Source organism: Notamacropus eugenii, chromosome 2 (genome assembly GCF_028372415.1).
Source record: "Notamacropus eugenii isolate mMacEug1 chromosome 2, mMacEug1.pri_v2, whole genome shotgun sequence".
NCBI classification, from domain to species: Eukaryota; Metazoa; Chordata; class Mammalia; order Diprotodontia; family Macropodidae; genus Notamacropus; species Notamacropus eugenii.
Window position 1 is genome coordinate 316,983,383 of NC_092873.1, and position 18,973 is coordinate 317,002,355.

Here is an 18,973-nt window from a genome sequence, read left to right on the forward strand (position 1 = left end):
AAAAATGTGAAGTGCATTATAGGAGGAAGTTTCCACATGGGAAGTTCTCTCTAGCAATGAAATCACAAGTCCCGTTGCGAACATCAGTAATACTTACTGAATTTTACTTTCTATTTTATTAAATTAACTAGAATTCATTTCAGTAGCCTCTGTTGGCAATCTGGTCTTCAGGGCTCCAGCTGGAAGTTAGGTGGTCTTGGCTTGCTTTTTGCTCCTTCTGCCCTACTCCAGCAAGCTCCAGAAGGTTAAATGCCTAGTGGCAGGCTTAGATCTTCCCAAGGTGTTATCTGTGCCTCCTAATGAGCCTAGAAACTTTACTAATGAGCTCCTTCCCTTGGCTTTCTCTTGGGAGGACAACACTGCCTTAGCTTTCTTCAACCTGGAAAGGGGAAGGAAGCTATTTTTTCCCTAAAATGATTCTTCTTGACCTAACAGCTTTTGCTAGCTTTGTTACCAACATTTGAAGATCCTTGCTTGGGTCAGAATTAATTTTCGTTATGATGCTAATGAATACCTATTAGTGTTGAGACTTGCAGTTTCACCCAAGTAAGGGTTTTTACACTGAACTTTGAAAAAAAAATACTTTCAATATTTTAAAATAGAATTTGAAAACAGAGTGGGCTTCGCAATGCAAGTTTTAGGGGTTCTGTCTTCCCTTTGCATATCTCTTGCTGCGGCTGTGTGCTTACTTTGTAGATATAAACTTTTCAGTGTTTGGTGTGTTTCGTTAGGTGTATTTATGCAGATTGAAATGCCTCAAAGTGCCCTTCCTGAGCTCATGTATGGGGTGGAGGAGAGGTCTATGACAGAGGAGAGCTTCACACAGCGTGTTTAATCAATTTTTTGAAAGGCAGCTTTGCAGACTCCACTGGGAAATCCTAAGCCCTTTTTTTCTATTCTCTCAGGAAGTCCTTCATCCAGTTGTAGAATCTTAAAGTTAAAACGGACCTTAGGGATATTCTGGTCCCATCCATTACATTAAGAGATGAGGTAGTACTTGCCCAAAGAATGTATGCTTGAAGTCATACAGCTCATTAGTCATAGAGACCAGACTAGAGACTTGGGTTTCCTGACTAGTCCAATGCTCCATTACTGTATACAAACTATCCCCATGGTAATTAATTCTCTTCTTATCTAATCCATCAAGAAGTTCTGTTCATGACTTGGAGACTCTGTGAGAGAGTGATAAATTAATCTGAATTCCAAAAGTCATCTCATTCAAGCCTTGCTCACACAGTTTAGAGGGAGAACTAAAAGATGCATAATTTTTGTCTGCCTTTATCGGGAGTAACATCTAAATCAGCAAGTGATTTACTGAACATCTAAATCAGCAGGACTGCCTGGTCTTTACTTTTCGAGCTGAGGCTGAAACTTCCTATATCTTGGGTTAGGAAGCTAACATAACGTAGAATTTATTGTTGGGTTGAGAGAAATTATTAAATAATCAACATTAATATTAGGGAGATTCAGGACTTTTTTTTTCCCTTCCTCATTTGGAGATTAGGTTTTAGGAGATTAGTCCTCTTGAAGGGCAGTATGGATGATGTTACTCCACCCAACTAGAGAACCTTACAAAGAATTTAATCTAGGGTGAATTCCAGCCTGTTGTCTTCCACTGCCTGGTCTGAGTAGAGGTAGATACTTTGTCTAGATTGCAGGAGGGGGTGGGGGTGAAGGTGGGGGTGGATATGATCTAAGAGTGATCAAAGTCTTGTCCCTCAGACCACCATTAGAATGGGACCACCTCTCATTATGATATTCATTCTTTTCATTAATTGTTAACCAGTAAAAGTTGATTGCTTTCCTCAGGAACACCCACTGTTCCAAGGGCAAATAAGTGTTGAGTGCCTTCCATGAGGGGTCTTTGGCATTCATTACCTGCTAACATGATTAATAGGATTAATTACCCAGAAACTGTATCTCAAACATTTTGTACATTACAGGGGAAACTACTTAAGAGTCTCTCCCTTGAGTCAAGGGCAACATAGCATTCAAGAGAAGAACTCTTAGAAATGAACAGAAATTAATGACTTAAGTGACTTCTCAGAAATCTTACTTTTCAACTTTATGGTAAATAAATAGATCACCACCCTCCACCTTATTTCTCTTCTCTGGTGTTCAAGTACTTCTGTTAGAGAAGGAGTCCTAATCCAACAGAAATCCTTAGGAAGCCACTAAAGTCTATTTTTTTGTGCAGACATTTTGTTGTTAGCTGAATATTAGCCAAGAGTATAGAAATGTGTGCAGCTCAAGAATTGTCACGGAGCATAGTGCTCTTGAGTGTATTTCTAAGAGCAGGTGAACTTAAAATACTTCCCCCATCTAGAAACTATTAGGGTTTCATATAGACTTTCTTTTTTGGACTGGACCTATGGTTTCATTTGTAGGGAATTCCCAGGTGAAGAAACTCCCTCTACCAATATAGATTTGCACCTGTTTCTTGAATTGCTAATTAATTTATGAAATTTTGAAATGGGGCAGGCACACACCTGGTTCTTTGGATACTCACCAGGAGAGATGGCAGTGGGAAGTGAAGATGCAATTCCACTTTATTAAGGCACAGAAGGTATGGGGACAAATGGTGAAGATAGCTCGTGTAAGGAAGAGAATGGGGTAGAGAAAAGTCACAGAGGTACTCATGGATGCAGGTTGGGAGCTTTTGGCAGCATGGAACCAGATGGAGATGAAATGGGGGTGGGGGAGGGACCGCAAGAGGAAGAGACAGGAATTTGACTGCTCATTTATATAGGGTTTCTGCAGGGGACAGATGAATTCTCATCTCTGCCACCTTAGGATTAATTCATAAACATATCCATGTGATATTTGTTATTCTGTGGATGTCTGGAACTTATCTGAGATTTACATATCATAGGACCAAAAGGCCATGACAGCAAAGTTGAAATAAATGTCTTCCCCTAATCTAGCACATTCTCAATATGTAAATTTTGTTAAAAATATGATATAGTTTGCAAATTATGCTCCTTTGACCTGTCTGATTTCTGACATCTGTTCCCTTTTCAGTCTTCCTTCCTGCTATTGTTACTTTACACTGGCTACTTAGTTTTAACTACATTGACTAGAAGGTAGGGGAGGGGTGGTCAGGGAGACAGAATAAAATACAATTTTAACACACTTCCCAACTTCAGAGTCAGAGAGAGTTACCTAAGACACTGAGAGGTTAAGTGATTTATTTGCCTGTGCTCACGCATCTAACATACGTCTGACATTGGACTTGAACCGATCCCTTCCTGAACCTCTCTCCATCTACAGTGCAGTGTTGTCTCTCGTATACATACAATAAAAGGGGGATAATTTTTTTTAGTAGTAGCCTCTCCATTAGAAATTTTTGATTTTAATTACAAATACGTTTCAGAATGTTGACCCTGAAGTACCACAAAATCTTAAATATTTAAAGAGTTCCTCAAAGTTTAAATTATGTTCAGAAGGGATTTTAGCCTTATGAGTTTTCTTTTTTTATCTCATTTTCTTTTTATTCTAAAATTAAACACCAAATAAAATAAGCGTTTTAATGTACAATACAGGAAAGAATATTATACATGAAACTCCACATCTCTGTTATGTAGAGCTTGCTTGTAACTTTCAAAGCTTTCCTGTTTATCTGTGATGCCTTCTGTTCTGGCCTTCTTATTTCCTTATCATTTCAAAAAATAATTCTACCCTTGATTCTCCTCACCTCATCTCCACCCTCGCTGAAACGAAACAAAAACAGAACCCTTGTAACGAATATACATAGCCAAGCAAAAGAAATTTCTGGACGTTACCCATGTGTGGCTTCAACTGCATTTTGAGCTCACGTTTCTGTCAACAGTTGGGCAGCATGCTTTCATCAGCAGTCCTCTGAAACTGTAGTTTGTTATTGCATTGAACAGAATTCTTAAAATCTTTCAAAGTTGTTATTATTTACAATGTTTGTTGTTATATAATGTAATTATATATTTAATTGCCACATATGTTCTGGTTCTTTCTGTTCATTTCATTCTTCATAAAATTATACACTTCTTGCCAAGTTTCTGCAAAACTATCTTTTAAAAAAATCATTTCTTATCACAGTGTAACCCATCCCCTCTAACTCACCTGTTACAGAAGAAAGAACTGATGCCTGATCTAGAAAGTGGTACCTAAACTGTGCCTTGAAGGGAGCTAGGGATTCCAAGAGGCCAAGAGAACATCCCAGACACTGAGGATAGCTTATGTGAAGCCACAGAGATGTGAGATGGAATGTCATGTGAATAACAGCTGGTATGGCTGGAATGTAGACTTTGTGAAGAGGAATAATGTGCTATAAACTCAAAAAGATAAGGCAGAGCCAAAATGTAAAAGATTTTCAATGGCTCTCAAGAAGGAATTTTTTTTTTATTTTATCCCAGAGACTATAGGGTATGATTGTGTAAAGACAGAAATGAGTATAGATGGGAAATGTTTTGTGGGTGCTTTAACATGTCAGTCAGTCACTAAGCCTCTATTAATCAGTGAGTCAATGAACATTAAGTATCAGCTATGTGTCAGCACTGTGTTTCAGAAAGAGGCAAACAATAACCATCAAGGAGCTCATAATCTAAGGGGGAAGGAGCTGGCCAGGGTCGCTGGATCAAAATATTTCACAGGGAATAAGATGTAAGAAGACTGGAAAGGTAGGAGGGGGCTAGGTTAGGAAGGGCTTTGGATACCAAATAAAGGATTTGGTTTTGATCCTAGAGGCATGGGGAGCCACTGCAGTTTATTGAGGGGGTGACATGGTTGGACCTGCACTTGAGGAAAATCACTTTGGTGGTTGAATGGAGGATGGATTGAAGTGGGGAAAGATCTGAGGCAGGCAAAGACACCAATAGGGCGTTGTAATAGTCCAAGTGTGAGGTAATGAGAGCCTGCACCAGAGTGGTGGCAGTGTTAGAGAAGGGGATAGGAGTGTATTGGAAAGACTGCAAAGCTAAAATTGACAGACTTTGTCAAGAAATGGCATATGGAGACTGGGAGATACTGAGGAGTCAAAGATGACACCTAAGTTATGAACCTGAGGGACTGGGAGGATATTAGTACCCTTGACAATAATAGGGCAATTTGAAGGGTGGAGAGAGTTTGATGCTTGGCAAACACTTAGTAAATGTTTGTTGAATACCAGAATGAATAATCTGGGGGTTAAAAATTACTCCTGTGTCTATCCCAGCTAGAAGCTGGCCCAGCCATCCCCAGGTAATCTACCCAGCTCTCACTCAAAGGCTCTGGATAAAAGGATTCTCTAGCAGCTTTTAGCCTATGGGATCTCACTGTAACAGATGTTCTGAACCATTTCTCCATCTCTGAAACTTTGATACCTGTCTCTCTCTCGCTTGGTAAGTACCATGACTTCCAAGGGGAGCTGCTGTTGGGCAGCTCCAGGTGACATGACCTCTCCAAAGACAAATGTTCCCCAGAGAAGCATTATGACATTCCCCTCCGGATGGAAAGGACGTATCTCAGAATCAAATCTCATTAGGCTGGGGCTCTGGATACTTTAGGGTCTCATGGAAAGCAATGGGGTTTGGAAATCCTAACAAGTCTCTAATAGGAATGAGAAAGTGAAAATCTGCTAGAGAGCCCTTTTCCCCAGAACCTTCAAGCATTGCCAGTCACTGAGCTTGGATCATTAGTAGTTGTTGTTATGGCAACGGGCCCACCAGCTAGCTACCAGCTCCTTAAACTGACAACGTCCAGAAATTTTTATATGTGAGGCTGCAGGGTATGTGAGTGGCACCTATTGTTCCTGCATTGGGGAGTTTGAAACCCTTTGCCTCACCCAGATAAATTTTCTAAAAGATCTCTATTTCTGTGTTCCTGCGTAATGACATTTATATGAAGTGTTGTTATAAGGAATGTACTTTTCTTACAGCAAAGCCCTGAAGGAAGATTTAGAACTGCAAAGGATCTTAGAGACGGTCTAATAATGCCCCGGCCAACACTATCCCTCCCTTTACTTACTTAGAAGGAACCGAGGCCCAGAGCAGTTATTTCCTTATATCAAATGAGATGTAAACCTTAAAACCCTTCTAAATGCTATCTAGTTGTTATTTACCCAAGGCCACACAGGTAAGCAAAGCTAATATTTGAAACTAACTTGGATTCCAAAGCTCTTTTACAATGCAGGTGTCTTGATAGCAGGTTCAAGCAAGTCTTCCTAAAAGAAGCGTTCTCAGGCAGAGGAGCAAGACAGTCTGCCATAGATATGTTAGGAATAGGCAAACTGCAGTGGGAGTGGGGAGTTGGAAGGTAATGGGACTTCCATTGTGTTCCATTGCATTCCAATGTTTTATTGCCTCTTGGAGGAGGTTTAGGAGATACTGGGTCTGGGAAGTGATACACAAGGGCTTAGCAAGGGGAGATCTTGGCAGGGAGCCGACTCACAAGAGGTGATTGTTAAATTTTCTGTGTGAGCTTGTATGCCTGAGAAATCAACAAACAGTAAATCAGGGCTTGAGTTCCTGTTCTGTTGATTGCCTAGACTTACGACTTTGATGGAGAAATTGTTAATGATTCCAATTAAACCAAAAAGTATGTCATGCATTTTTTTTCTAGAGAGCCATTGTTAAACATTGCCAGAACATCTCTGAAATAGTGGAAGTGGGCTGTTGTTGGGGAGTGGGGAGGGGAAAAATAAGAGCTAGAATTAAAGAGGCATAGGGACAAAAAAGGTAGGCTTCTCCATTTGAAGAAAAACATTAATATTCTACTGTGAAATTTAGGTACAAGTCGGGTAAAAACTATTTCAGTTAATTTTAAGTTATGCCAGCTCTAAGTATCAGACAGTTAGGTGGTACAGTATATACAGTGCTGGGCTTGGATTGAGGAATATTCATCTTCCTGAGTTCAAATCTGGCCTCAGACACTTACTAGCTGTGTGAACCTGGGCATGTCATTTATTTGCCTCAGTGTTCTCATCTGTAAAATGAGCTGGAGAAGGAAATGGCAAACCACTCCAGCACCTTTGCCAAGAAAACCCTAAATGGGGTCATACCCTAAATGGGGTCATGAAGAGTCGGGTATGACCGAAAACTACTGAGTAAAAGAGTTAAAGTATCTCTAGCTTAGAGAGATGTCTAAATTGACAGTTTCCCCATGTCCTCCGATATCTCTCTAGTCCTAAGAGAATTTGAACTAACTTGTATAGAATCTTGAACACAAATCATATATGTTAAAATGTTGGGGAGGGCGGGGGGCTAATGTTCTAGAATAACAGTAATCTTTTAATTTTTAACTGTGGAACTGAATCATTTCAAAAAATATTTATTGTATCCTTCTGTTTTTCATTTGTAATTTTTAAAGTGGGCATGTTTTTTAAAGTGGCTAAAAGGAATGTTTTCTATTTCCCCCCCAAATACTCTAGAATTGTGAGCTATTTCTACTAGATTAAAGCACAAAATTAGTTTTTTCTGTGGGTCTCAGGCCTTTGAGGGAGCCTGACATGAAGACAAAATCTAAGGAGTGAAGGTCAAATTGTAGTTGGGGAGTGTGTCCATTAACATGTGTGTGGGTATAATGGTGTGTCTCCAGAAAAGACATGTTTTTATCAGAGACTACCCAGCTCCTCAACCACATACCAGTCCTTAGTCTCATTACTTTACCAGGTAAAGATAAATTTCTTACCCCAATTGCCTGTTCTAGTTTAAACACTTGTTCCAGCCCACAGGGTTAGACTCTCCCTTGAAACATGCAGATTTCTACCCTCATCCAAATCAAGGAACACTTTTCACTGAATCCATGATCAAGCCTTTGATTGAACACCACTAGTGACTGGTACCTTTCTGTCTCTTGAGGTCTTGGCATTGTTAGGCAGCTTCAACTATAGTTAAAATGCTCTTTCTGACTGAGCCATTATCTGCTCATGGTGTGTCTATCTGTTATTCCTCGTTATTTTGTCTAAAGAGAGATTGACTTCAACCTGAAATAAATGGTTATTGGCTTCACCATTGATTGACAATGGTCTGTTGAGAGAACACCATGGAAGTGCTCAGCCCATTGCTCCAGGATCATGTGGTTCCATCAAGCACTGAGCATTTGTGCTGACCTCATTGTTGTATGTTTGTGATAGTATATTAGCCTCATGCCAGGAACCTGAATTGTTTCTATTTGAATTGTCTTATGAAGATTCTAAAGATTACCTGGCAGCCTAAGGTCCTTTCTCAATTAAATTGCCAAGCATTCAAACTCTACTGCAAAGAGTGCAACTCCGATGGCCTGGTCATGCTATTCAAATGCCAAACCTATGCTCGCTTAAGCTATTTTATGGAGAACTCACACAAGGCAAGTGTTCACATGGTGATCAGAAGAAGGGATACAAGGACACTCTCAAAGTCTCTCTGATGAACTTTGGAATTGATTGCATGACATGGGAGACACTGGCACAGGACCCAGCATGGCATGCCGTCATCAAAGAACAAAGCAGAATTGAAGTAGCTGAAAAGAAATATAAGATGTGCACATTTGAAGAATCCACCCCAAATTTCACATGGACGATTTGTACCTGACCTGTTGGTGGAGCTTTCCTAACCTGTATTGGTCTGATCAGTCACAATTAGACACACTGTAACTTGACTCTTAACATAGTGATGTTATCACTTTGACAAGCATCAACCTACCTACTTGTATGAAATCAATAATATTCATATACAAAGGACAATTAATGTATTTTGTAGAGGGAGATTAGAAGAAAAAAGTTAACGGAATGTAGAGTTAGACTGGATTATTTTAGATTCCTCCAATCTACAGCGAACTGAATAACAAAGCCTGACTCAACTATCTCCATCCTGTTTAGGCTAAATCTGTACAGTTGTTGTACCCAAATAGCAGCTAGGGACTTTCCAGACCGACTTTTTAATGGGGACAGAATATATTCCATTGGTCTATTAAAATACTGCAGAATGCTGCTGATTGTCTGTATGCTTTAAGAAGATCCAAAAAATCTCTAAAAGCTGAATTGCCACCCTGGAACAGTGGTGTCAAATTCAAATAGAAATTAATTCCTGCAGGCCATATACTGGCTTGTCATATTGTATTTTTTAAGAAGCAGCTGGATGGCTCAGTGGATAAGGGTGCTGGACCTATCATCAGGAAGACCTGCGTTTAAATATGCCCTTAGAAACTAGTTGTATGACCCTGAGCAAGTCACTTAATCTCTGTTTGCCTTAATCCCCTGGAGAAGGAAATAGCCAACTACTCCAGTATTTTTGGAAAGAAACCTCAGGGACAGTATTGACGTGCTATGGTCCACAGAGCACAAAGAATCAGATACAACTGAAGAACAATTGTATGTTTATTTATTTTGTTAAACACCTCCCAATTCCATTTTAATCTTGTTCAGGGGTATACTCAGAGATTTTCCTGGTACTCCCACATGTGGTTTATAGATTAGGAGTTTGGCACCTCTGTCTTAGAAAGCTGAAGGGGCTGCCAGCCTGCAAGCTCCTTCATTGGGTTAAATAAATATCTTTTCCCTTCAGTTTGGCTACTGACTTAATTTAACCTCTGGTCTTACAGACCTGCTGGTGGATCAGATTCTCCTTAGACTGTCAAGGAGCACAGGTTGAGAAATTCCCCAACAACTGTGTGTGTTTAAAAAAAAAAAGAGACTGGCCAGAAAGAAAAAACTAAGAATGCCGTTCAGATGGAGGTCTGAGCAACATCAGTTCTGTGATTGCCCACTAGCAATTTTTCATATTAAAAGACAGGGAGGAGAAGGTCTGAATGAGCTCCATAAAGATTCTTTCCCCCCACTGACTTAATTTTTGCGGACTCAGTCCAATGCTGATCTCCTCTAGCCTTGAAAAGTACAAGTAGAACAGATTACATGCCATATGAGCAGAAGAGGTAGTTTGTAAGCTCCAGTGTCCAATCTGATTGATGTTAGACAGTCTAAATTCCAGTGCTTTGAGAAGTGCCTCTGTTATATAAAGAACATTTATATCATGGTGTTTGTAACAACTAGGGTTTCATTTTAGTCAATTAAAGTCTGAAACAAAATCTTAAATTCACTTTAGCATCACAACTAAATAGGCCCAGTCATAATGCCTTTGTTGTGAGTAATCTACTTGGAAAGACTGACCATGGATAATGGGACCCTAGTGAGAGATTTTAACTGTTCCCTAGAATCACTGAAGTGTTTGTTTTCTTCCTGAAAGCCCAAGAGGGCTAGCCAGGACATTTGAGATTTCTCCTATTCTTATGGGGCCAGTCATTGTTCTCCCCATCAAACAATCAACAATCACTCATTGAAGGTCCTACTATGTGCCAGTTTATATAAAGGCAAAAACGCTGGAGCTCACATTATATTGGAGGAGTCATGTCTAATGTGAATTAAAATAATCGCAAATTGTAAAAGAGATAAGAGGCTCACAAGCAGTACTAAAACCACCTTTATTGTCACTTTTAATTTTTATTATTTTAACCTTATATAGTTAATATCTTTTCATCACTTTTATTTCTGATGGATCATTTTCCCTTCCTACCTACTGAGTCATTGAAAGAGAGAGGGGGGAAAGAAGGAGAATAAAGAAAGGGAAAGCAATCTAGGGATAGGGGCTTTGAGTGCTTAAGAATGAATACAGGAGGTGGACACGTGTGTGTATGCACGTGTGTGCGGGTGCACAAGAACAAATAGGCCAGTATGGCTAGATTAGAGTATAGGTGAGCAATGGGTAAGAGCACTGACAAACAAGAAAAGCAGTTCATCAATACCGGTCAACACCCTAGCCAAGTCTGAGTCTGTATTCAATATTCCATATCCATAAGCTTGCTGTTTCACACCCAGCCTTATGTCTTTTGTTTTCTTGACCTCATTAAAGGGGCCATGCCCTGGCTACTTCTTCCGCAGGCCTATTCAATGAATGGGTGTTGCCTCACCCTAAGTGAGTACCTGCAAAGACTTTGGCCTAAATGCCCCAAGGTCTCCCAGGGCCATCTCCAGTCATTCTGAGAAATATCAGGTCACTGGATTCAGATGGCTCCGGAGGAGAAGTGAGCCTAATGACCTGCACAGCCCTCCCTCACTCAAAACAAAGTCAAGTGCAAGTCATATCATCATTTCTCTGATGGCATGGTCTTCTTCGGCAACGAAGGACAAATGACTTTCGTTAAAAAAGGGAGAGGTGGGTGTTTTCCCAACTATTGCTCTTATTTTTCACTTTTTTTGAAGCTGTTATTTTCACTAAGATGGAATTATGTGAAATATGGAGTTATATTTTGCATTAGGGCTAATTTGGTTTCATGACTCCAGGTCCCAAGAAGTAGTTTCTAAACCAATAAGAGCATTGTATTTAAAAAAAAACCAAAACTTTTATGAGAAAGAGTGTCTGAATTTAACTTCTTGGTGCCATCCTTTTTATCTGTAGAACATTTTGTAAAACTTAGTTTCATGCCTTTTTGACTTATGGAAGAGATTGAAGAAGAATCAGGAGCTGGTGGACTCAGGGTATCAGCAATTGAAATTCCCAAGTTAAAAAGATTGGGGGGATGAGGGGAATCTCCCTTTAGGACATATTGTATAAATTATCATTAATTTTCTGACCTTGATGTGAGAACTTATCTTTACTTCAGATGCTTGTGAAAAGATTATGAACAGATCCATAAAACAGATTCCAAGTCTGGTGCCCTATCTACTACTATATCCTGTTGATTTTCAAAATAACTTGTGTGACCCAGTCTAGTTAATGTGTTTCCTTAGAGGCACTGTAATAAGGCTGAAAAATCAAAGGCAGTCCCTGTTCTCAAGAGTTAATAGTCTAATGGGGGAGACAACATGAAAACAGCTATGTTCTAACATGATTTTACAGGATAAATTGGAGATAATCAATAATGAAATGTCACTAGCATTAAGTGTTATCAGGAAAGGCTTCTCATGGAAGATGGAATTTTGGAAGGGCATAGAAGAAACAAAGGAAAGAAGCAAAGTTAGTCACTGATGGTTAAGTGGAGGATGAACTGGACTGGAGAGAGATTTGAGGCCAGGAGGACAATCATGAGCAGACTATTGCAATATTTCAGGTGTGAGGTGAGAGAGGGCGGTGGCTCTGACAAAGGTTCAGACATGGGAGAACTAAGAAACCCTAGGATACCTTGAAGTTTAGGTGACTGGGAAGATGCCGGTACTGTTGGAATGAGGAAACATTGTGGGGCAAGAGAAGACAATAAATTCAGTATCAGACATGGTAATTTTCAAATGTATATATTTAAAAAGCTAAGTTTAAAAAGTATGAGGTAACTAGTTCAGGATGTTTATTAGGTAATTGGAGATGTGAGTCTGGAGGTAAGGGGCGTGATCAGGGCTGGGTAAATAAATCAGAGAGTCACCAACATAGAGATGATAGTTGACACCACTGGAGACTTTAGAGCTACTCTCTAAGACTCTTGCTTGAAGGACAGTTGCAGATCTTCATTAGTATTGAGGATTTTCTCACAGAAAATTTTCTACATCAATGAAAGCAAAGGTTATATGTCAGGCATTGTATTAAGCACTAAACATACAAAAAAAGGGCAAAAACACCATCCCTGTTCTCAAGGAGCTCACTTTATAATGGAGGGGACAACATGTAAACATCTGTACATAATTTCAAAGTGATGGCACTGGTGTGGAGCAGGGTGGGAGGGAGCAGTTATGGAGAGACTAGAAAAGGTCTCATGAAAAAGGTGAGATTTTAACTGGTGGTACTTGAAGGGAGGCAAAGAGGTAGAGGTGAAGAGTTACTGCAGTCCCAGCAATGGAGGGCAGTCAGTGAAAGTGCATGAGGTGCAGAGATAGGATATCTTATAAGAAGAGAAGCAAGGATAATGCCACTGGATCATAAAGAACAAGAAGGGTAGTAAAGTTCAAGAGAACTCGAAAGGTCAAAGAGGCCAGGTTGTGAAGGGCTTTTAAATGCATAATAGGATATTTTGTATTTGTTCCTCAAAGTTACAGGAAGCTGCTGGAGTTTATCTAGTAAGGAAAGTGACATAATAAAATCAGCACTTTTGGAAAATTACTTTGGCAACTGAGTGGAAGACTGATTGGGAATTTTGGGAGAATTTGGGAAGAGACTTGAAGTACAGAGACCAAACTCTCTAGCTATTAGCGCCATCCCTTCTAAGGTTATATTCAGTCTAGTTTGTATTTATCCTATATGTTCTGATTTATGTTTTTATCTCCTATAAATAGTTCACATATTTGTCTTACCGGTCTCAGCTATATTCTGGGAGAATTTGGGGGGAGAATTATTCTGGGAGAACTAAAAGCCTGCTGTAATAGTCCAGGTGAGAGGTGATGAGGATCTGCACCAAGATGGAACCTGTATGAGTAGAAAGGGGGAAATATCAAGAATTGGCAACAGATTGTATAGGTGAAGTGAGTATGAGAGGAGAATCAAGAAAAACAGCAAGATTGAGAGCCAGGGAAGATGGTGATGCCTTTGACAATAATAGAGAAGTTTGGAAGAGAGTAGGGTTTTGGAAGAAAGATTGTGGTTTGAACATATTGAGTTTTAATGACTATACAACTAGATATCCAAAAGAGAGTTGATGATCCAAGAGCACTTATTATTACTCTGTGCCAACAGGAACTATACAATTTCTGGCAATATGAAGAAAATGCAAAAACAGTCCCTGTCCTAAAGGAGCTTATGTTTCAACATATATAGCTGAAACATATAAGACAAATATATGTGAACTCTTCATAGGAGATGAACATATAAATCTGAACATATAAGATAAATACAAGCTAGAGTGAATATAACCTTAGAGGGGATGGCATTAACAGCTATAGGGACTGTGGGAAGTACGTTCCAGACAAGTTGACTCTTTGAGTTAAGTCTTCAAGGAAACCAGGAATTCAAAGTGTTAGAAATTAGAAATGAAAGCATTCAGGCCAGTGTGAAGGCACATAGATGGACTGTCATGTGAAGGCCATATTGGCCTACTGTTGACTATGTAGAGGGGAGTCATAGGAAAAGAAGAAATATTAACTGTTTTTACCACGTTATCGGAGAGTAGTAGTAGCTCCCCTCTGGAGGCCTAAATTGATCATTTGAACAGAAGTTGGGAAATGCTGCTCTTATTTTTTTTCTTCTCCTCCTCCTCCTCCTTACTTTTTTTTTTTTCAAAAAGTTGGGACAATTTACTTTACTAATTTACTCCTGTGTAGTTTTTATTTTTTGAGCTCTTGAAATATAGCTCTGAAAAACCTATTTGTGGGTTTGTGTTGTGTTGTGGGTTGTGTAAAAACCCATTTAAAAAAACCCATTGTGTTTTAATCCAAATCATTCTTGTTTTCATTGAATGGCCACCAATAGGCCCAGTCCTAGCTTCTATGTCTCATTGTTTAGCTTTTCATGGCTTAGTGTGATTGTAAATAGCAGTTTTTTTTGTTCTGATCAGAAAGGGCAATCTTTGGAATAGTAAATTGGGTCATCTTTTTTTAACCTAGCCATTAGTCATTGAATGGGTGTGTCCTCAGACAAACTGAGACCTGGAAAAGACTTTAATTTAGAAAAGTCACTGCATCCTAGGCCATCACCAGTTCTCTTGACCTTTGTCTTGCCACTGTACTCTAGTGACTTTGGAGGACAGAGGGAGGCTGATAACTGTGCACAGCTATGCCTCACTTAAGGTCAATTCATGAGCAAGTCAAGACATCACCCTCATGATGTCATTGGTCCTTTTCAAGAACAAACAATAAGAGGGGAGATAGAAGATCAGAAAGTTAGAAAGGGGTCAGCTTTAAAAATCCAACAAAGTGCTTTATAGTTGAAGATGAAAGTAAAAGGAAACTACTGCAGTTTATAGAGTGACAAAAAGAATGTTATGGGAAGAACTAATTCTCTAATTCAGGATGCTGAATGGAGGATGAATTAAAGTGGAATGAAATGAGTCAGAGAGACCAATTTTGGATATTGTGACTCTTGAGCAATATGGCTGCCTGAACAGGAGGCAGACCACCCAATTCTCACACACTTACTCCAGTAAAACTCAGACCAGATAATAAAAGAATCTCATGAGAAACTTATAGTAAGTGACTTCTTTCACTTTAGAGCTGTTCACAATGTCAGCCAGAATCCAGCATAACCAGTACAGACCACATGTAGCCTACGGTTCAGAGGCAGTAAAAATGGAAAATGGCTTTCCTGGAAAAGCCTTAGAAGTGTTAGAAAGTCTGAGATGGGAACCTTATAAGCTCTAAGGAGTATAAGACCAGAGCAGCTCAGGATCTCTGTGATCCTTAACACCCTGTCCTGAGATGCCAGAGAATGTTCTGTAGATCCAGTGCTGTGAAACTCAAAGATCCAGGGAGGCCCAGCTCTGTAAGGTGGAGGTCAGAGCAGGAACCCTGGCAACCCAGGGCAAGAGCAAGCGGAGAAGCAGGGAGTAACACTAGGCCCTGGCACAAATCCCAAATTCATAAAACAAGCTGTAGAGATCAAACAGTGTGAAAATTACTTCATCTAGAAATTCCTCAAAAGGAAAACATGACTCCATAACAGTAAGCAGAGACTCAAAGAGAAAAAATGGATTTATCACAACTACATAAATTCTTAGAATACATGAAGTGAGAGATTAAAAAAAAAGAAAAAGTCTAGAGGAAGAATTAGAAAGGAAATAGGTTACTTTCAAGAGAAAGTGGTAAATCTTACCCAAGATAGACTCCTTAAAAACTGTACCAGACAAACAAAAATCAATAATTTTGAGATGGCAAGAAGTATTAGAATAGGGAACAGAGCTAAGGTGTCAGGGTACAGGGAGTGACCTAGCTGAACTCTTCCAGCATTCCCCTTCAGACTTTAAAATCACTCCTCAAATCAAATTTTGTAAGGACAGAGCCAACAAAAGGTCAGAGTGTGACATTTTTCCAGCCTAAGACAACTTAAGGGGTCAGCAAGAGAGGTCTGTGACACTGGGGTGGGGACCTGCCTAGAGCACAAAAGCAACAACAGCAGTGGTCCTTGGCTGAAACAGTGGCAGCAGAAGCAGCTTCTGGAATCCTCAGTACAGTGATGGTGAAGGGGTCAGCAAAAAGATTAGAGGGGACTGGGCCCTAGCACCTCTATTGCTCATATGCAGTTCTGGGTAGCAGTTTTAGTGTACACAATTGCTTCTGCTCAGTCACAGGGGGACAGGGACTCTGGTTCCACTTCCAAGGCAGAAAGGAGCACTAGTGCTTGTGGCTGCAGGGGAACAGGCTCCCTTCCTGGATAAAGACCAGAGTATAGATCAGGAAAGCAGTGACCATACCTTTCCCTGGATCACCCCACCTTGGAAGCACCAAAAACTTGCAGATCCCAAAAACCAGCTATGAAAACAGCAACATCAAAAAGCCTAATGCTTGAAGTGGTGTCTCCCCACCTCCAGGTGAGAAGAGTCTAACATTATCATAAAGTTCAAAGTCAAGAAATAGACCAGAAAAATGAACAAACTACAAAAAAAGAACTTAATCATAAAAAGCTACTACAGTGGCAGGGAAGACCAGGACATCAATTCAGGAGAAGACAACAAAGTGAAAACAGCTAGAAGTAAAGCTTCAAAGGAAAAATTCTAATTGGATCCAAACCAAACAAGAATTCCTGGAAGTTAAAGAAAAAGGAAAACTTGGGGAAAAGAAATGAGAGTGATTCAAGAAAATTATGAAAAGAGAATTACAGCTTGGGAAAAGAGGCACACAAAAAATATATACTGAAGAAGAATAACACCCTAAAAAATAGAATTGACTTAATGGTAAGAGGCCCAAAAATACTAAAAAAAAATTAAAAAGAACTCCTTTAAAAGCAGAATACACCAAATGCAAAAGGAGGCACAAAAATTCGCTGAAGAAAAGAACTTTAAAAAGTAGTATTGGCCAAATGGAAAAAGAGGTATAAAAGTTCAGTGGAGAAAATAATTCCTTAAAAATTAGAATTGGGCAAGTAGAAGCTAATGATTCAAAAAAACCCAATAAAACAAAGTCAAAAGAATGGAAAAAAAAGTAGAAGAAATTGTGAAATAACTCATTAGCAAAACAACTAACCTGGCAAACAGATTCAGAAGGAATAATTTAAGCACTGTTGGACTACCTGAAAGCCATGATCAAAAAATGAGCCAAGACATCGTATTTCAAGAAATAGTTAAGAAAAACTTTACTGATATCTTAGATCCAGAGGATAAAATAGAAATTGAAAGAATCCACTGATCACCTCCTGAAAGACATCCCAAAATGAAAACTCTCAGGAATATTATAGCCAAATTACAGAGCTTCCAGGTCAAGGAAAAAAGTATTGCAAGCAGCCAGAAAGAAACAATTCAACTTTTGTGGAGTCATAGGCAGCATCACATAGAGCTGATTCCACATTAATGGAGTAGAGGACTTAGAATATGATATCCTGGAAGGCAAAGGAGCTAGTATTACAACCAGGAATCATCTACCCAACAAAACTAAGTATAATCCTTCAGGAGCAAATGTGAATATTTAATGAAATAGAGGACTTGATATTTAATAAAATAGGATGGTTTCAGAAAAAAACATGATAAGAACTATGTGAAGTGAGAATTGGGAATCATTGTGTACAGTAACAACAATATTGTAGTGATGATCAACTATGAAAGACTTGGCTACTCTCATCAATACAATAATTTGAGACAATTTTAAAGGATTTATGACAAAAAAAATGCTGTCTACCTCCAGAGAGAGAACTAATGAACTCTGATTACAAACTGAAGTCTAAATATCTTGCTTCCCCCCCCTCCATGTGGCTAATATAGAAACATGTTTTGTATAATTTCACATGTATAATAGGTAAAATTTTTCTTGCTTTCTTAGTAGGTGGGGGTGGGATAGGAGGGAGGGAGAATTTGGAACTCAAAATTTAATAAGAATGCTAAATATATGATAAATATTAGAACAAAATCAAAAGATTGAAAAAATTGTAGAAAGTGACTGATAACAAATGTAAAAAAAACCCAAATCACCTAGAAAACAAGTCAAGGAGAGCTTTTTAAAGAATTGGTGGACTCCCTGAAACCTAATGATTTTTTAAAACAATGGCCTGGACACCCTATTTCAAGAAAATGAAAACTGCCTCTATATATATATTGGAAATGGAAGAGAAATATATTCTAGAACAGTTATATATACATATTTATGTATCTATAGCTATATCTACATATCTATATCTATACATAGGAAACAGAAGAGAAATATGTTCTAGAACAGTTACTTTAGTGACCAGACTGTGTGCTTTCACCCATCGCTACTTCATCTGGAACGATGTCTGACTAACCAGATATGACTGAGATTCAGATATCTGATAAATCTAAATTTAAAAAGATAGAAAAATACAAGAGAAGAAACCACTGCTTTTGAAAGAAACAATTGAATCAGAGAAACAAGTTTAGAATGCAATGAAATCTTCCCTTTCAATGTGATCTCACAAGAATCGTCTGCTTTATTTTTCCTTTTTAAGCTGTAAGATACAAAGATGTTGGGGAAAAGATTAAATGACTACAAAGCCTCTTTCAACACCAAAAGTATCAAGAGTTACTGACACTGCATCTTGCTGGTACTTTCCCATCTAACTGACTGGGTGAAAGAAGAACCTGGGTGGGATTACAGCAAATCTAGTTAACAGCATAAAATGCAAAGCTATATCAAGTCTTAGCAAGCTGTAAAATGTAATTAATTAATATTCAAGCAATTTTAATTATCTGAAGGTTTTAAAACCTGGAAAAAAATATCCAGGGCAAACCAAGATTAGAAGGGATCTCCCTGTCACATCCTAGAAGGACCCACATAAGGAAAAATCCCACAGATGTCAGTAAAACTCCAAAGCTCCTTGCAAGCATCCAGAATGATGTAGTTCAAGTACCAGAGAATTACATTCAGAATCACACAAGACCTGGCAGCTTTTCTTATCAAGGAGAGGAGATATTGGAATGACATATGCCATAAAGAAGAAAAAATGCTCAAAACCAAAAATAAGTTGACCTGCAA

The 18,973-nt window shown here is 39.0% G+C and overlaps 1 protein-coding gene across 11 annotated transcripts in view; it reads left to right on the plus strand.

The window, feature by feature from the left end:
• GAS7 (growth arrest specific 7) overlaps positions 1-18,973 on the plus strand; it is a 282,359-nt gene that overhangs the window by 139,546 nt on the left and 123,840 nt on the right. The window contains exon 1 of one of the 11 annotated variants that reach the window (XM_072645094.1): positions 5,328-5,351. The exons of the other annotated variants lie outside the window; for them this stretch is intronic. The gene's annotated coding sequence lies outside the window, so the exon portion shown is untranslated. Of the gene's footprint in view, positions 1-5,327; positions 5,352-18,973 lie in introns of those variants that run through there. 11 annotated transcript variants of the gene reach the window in all.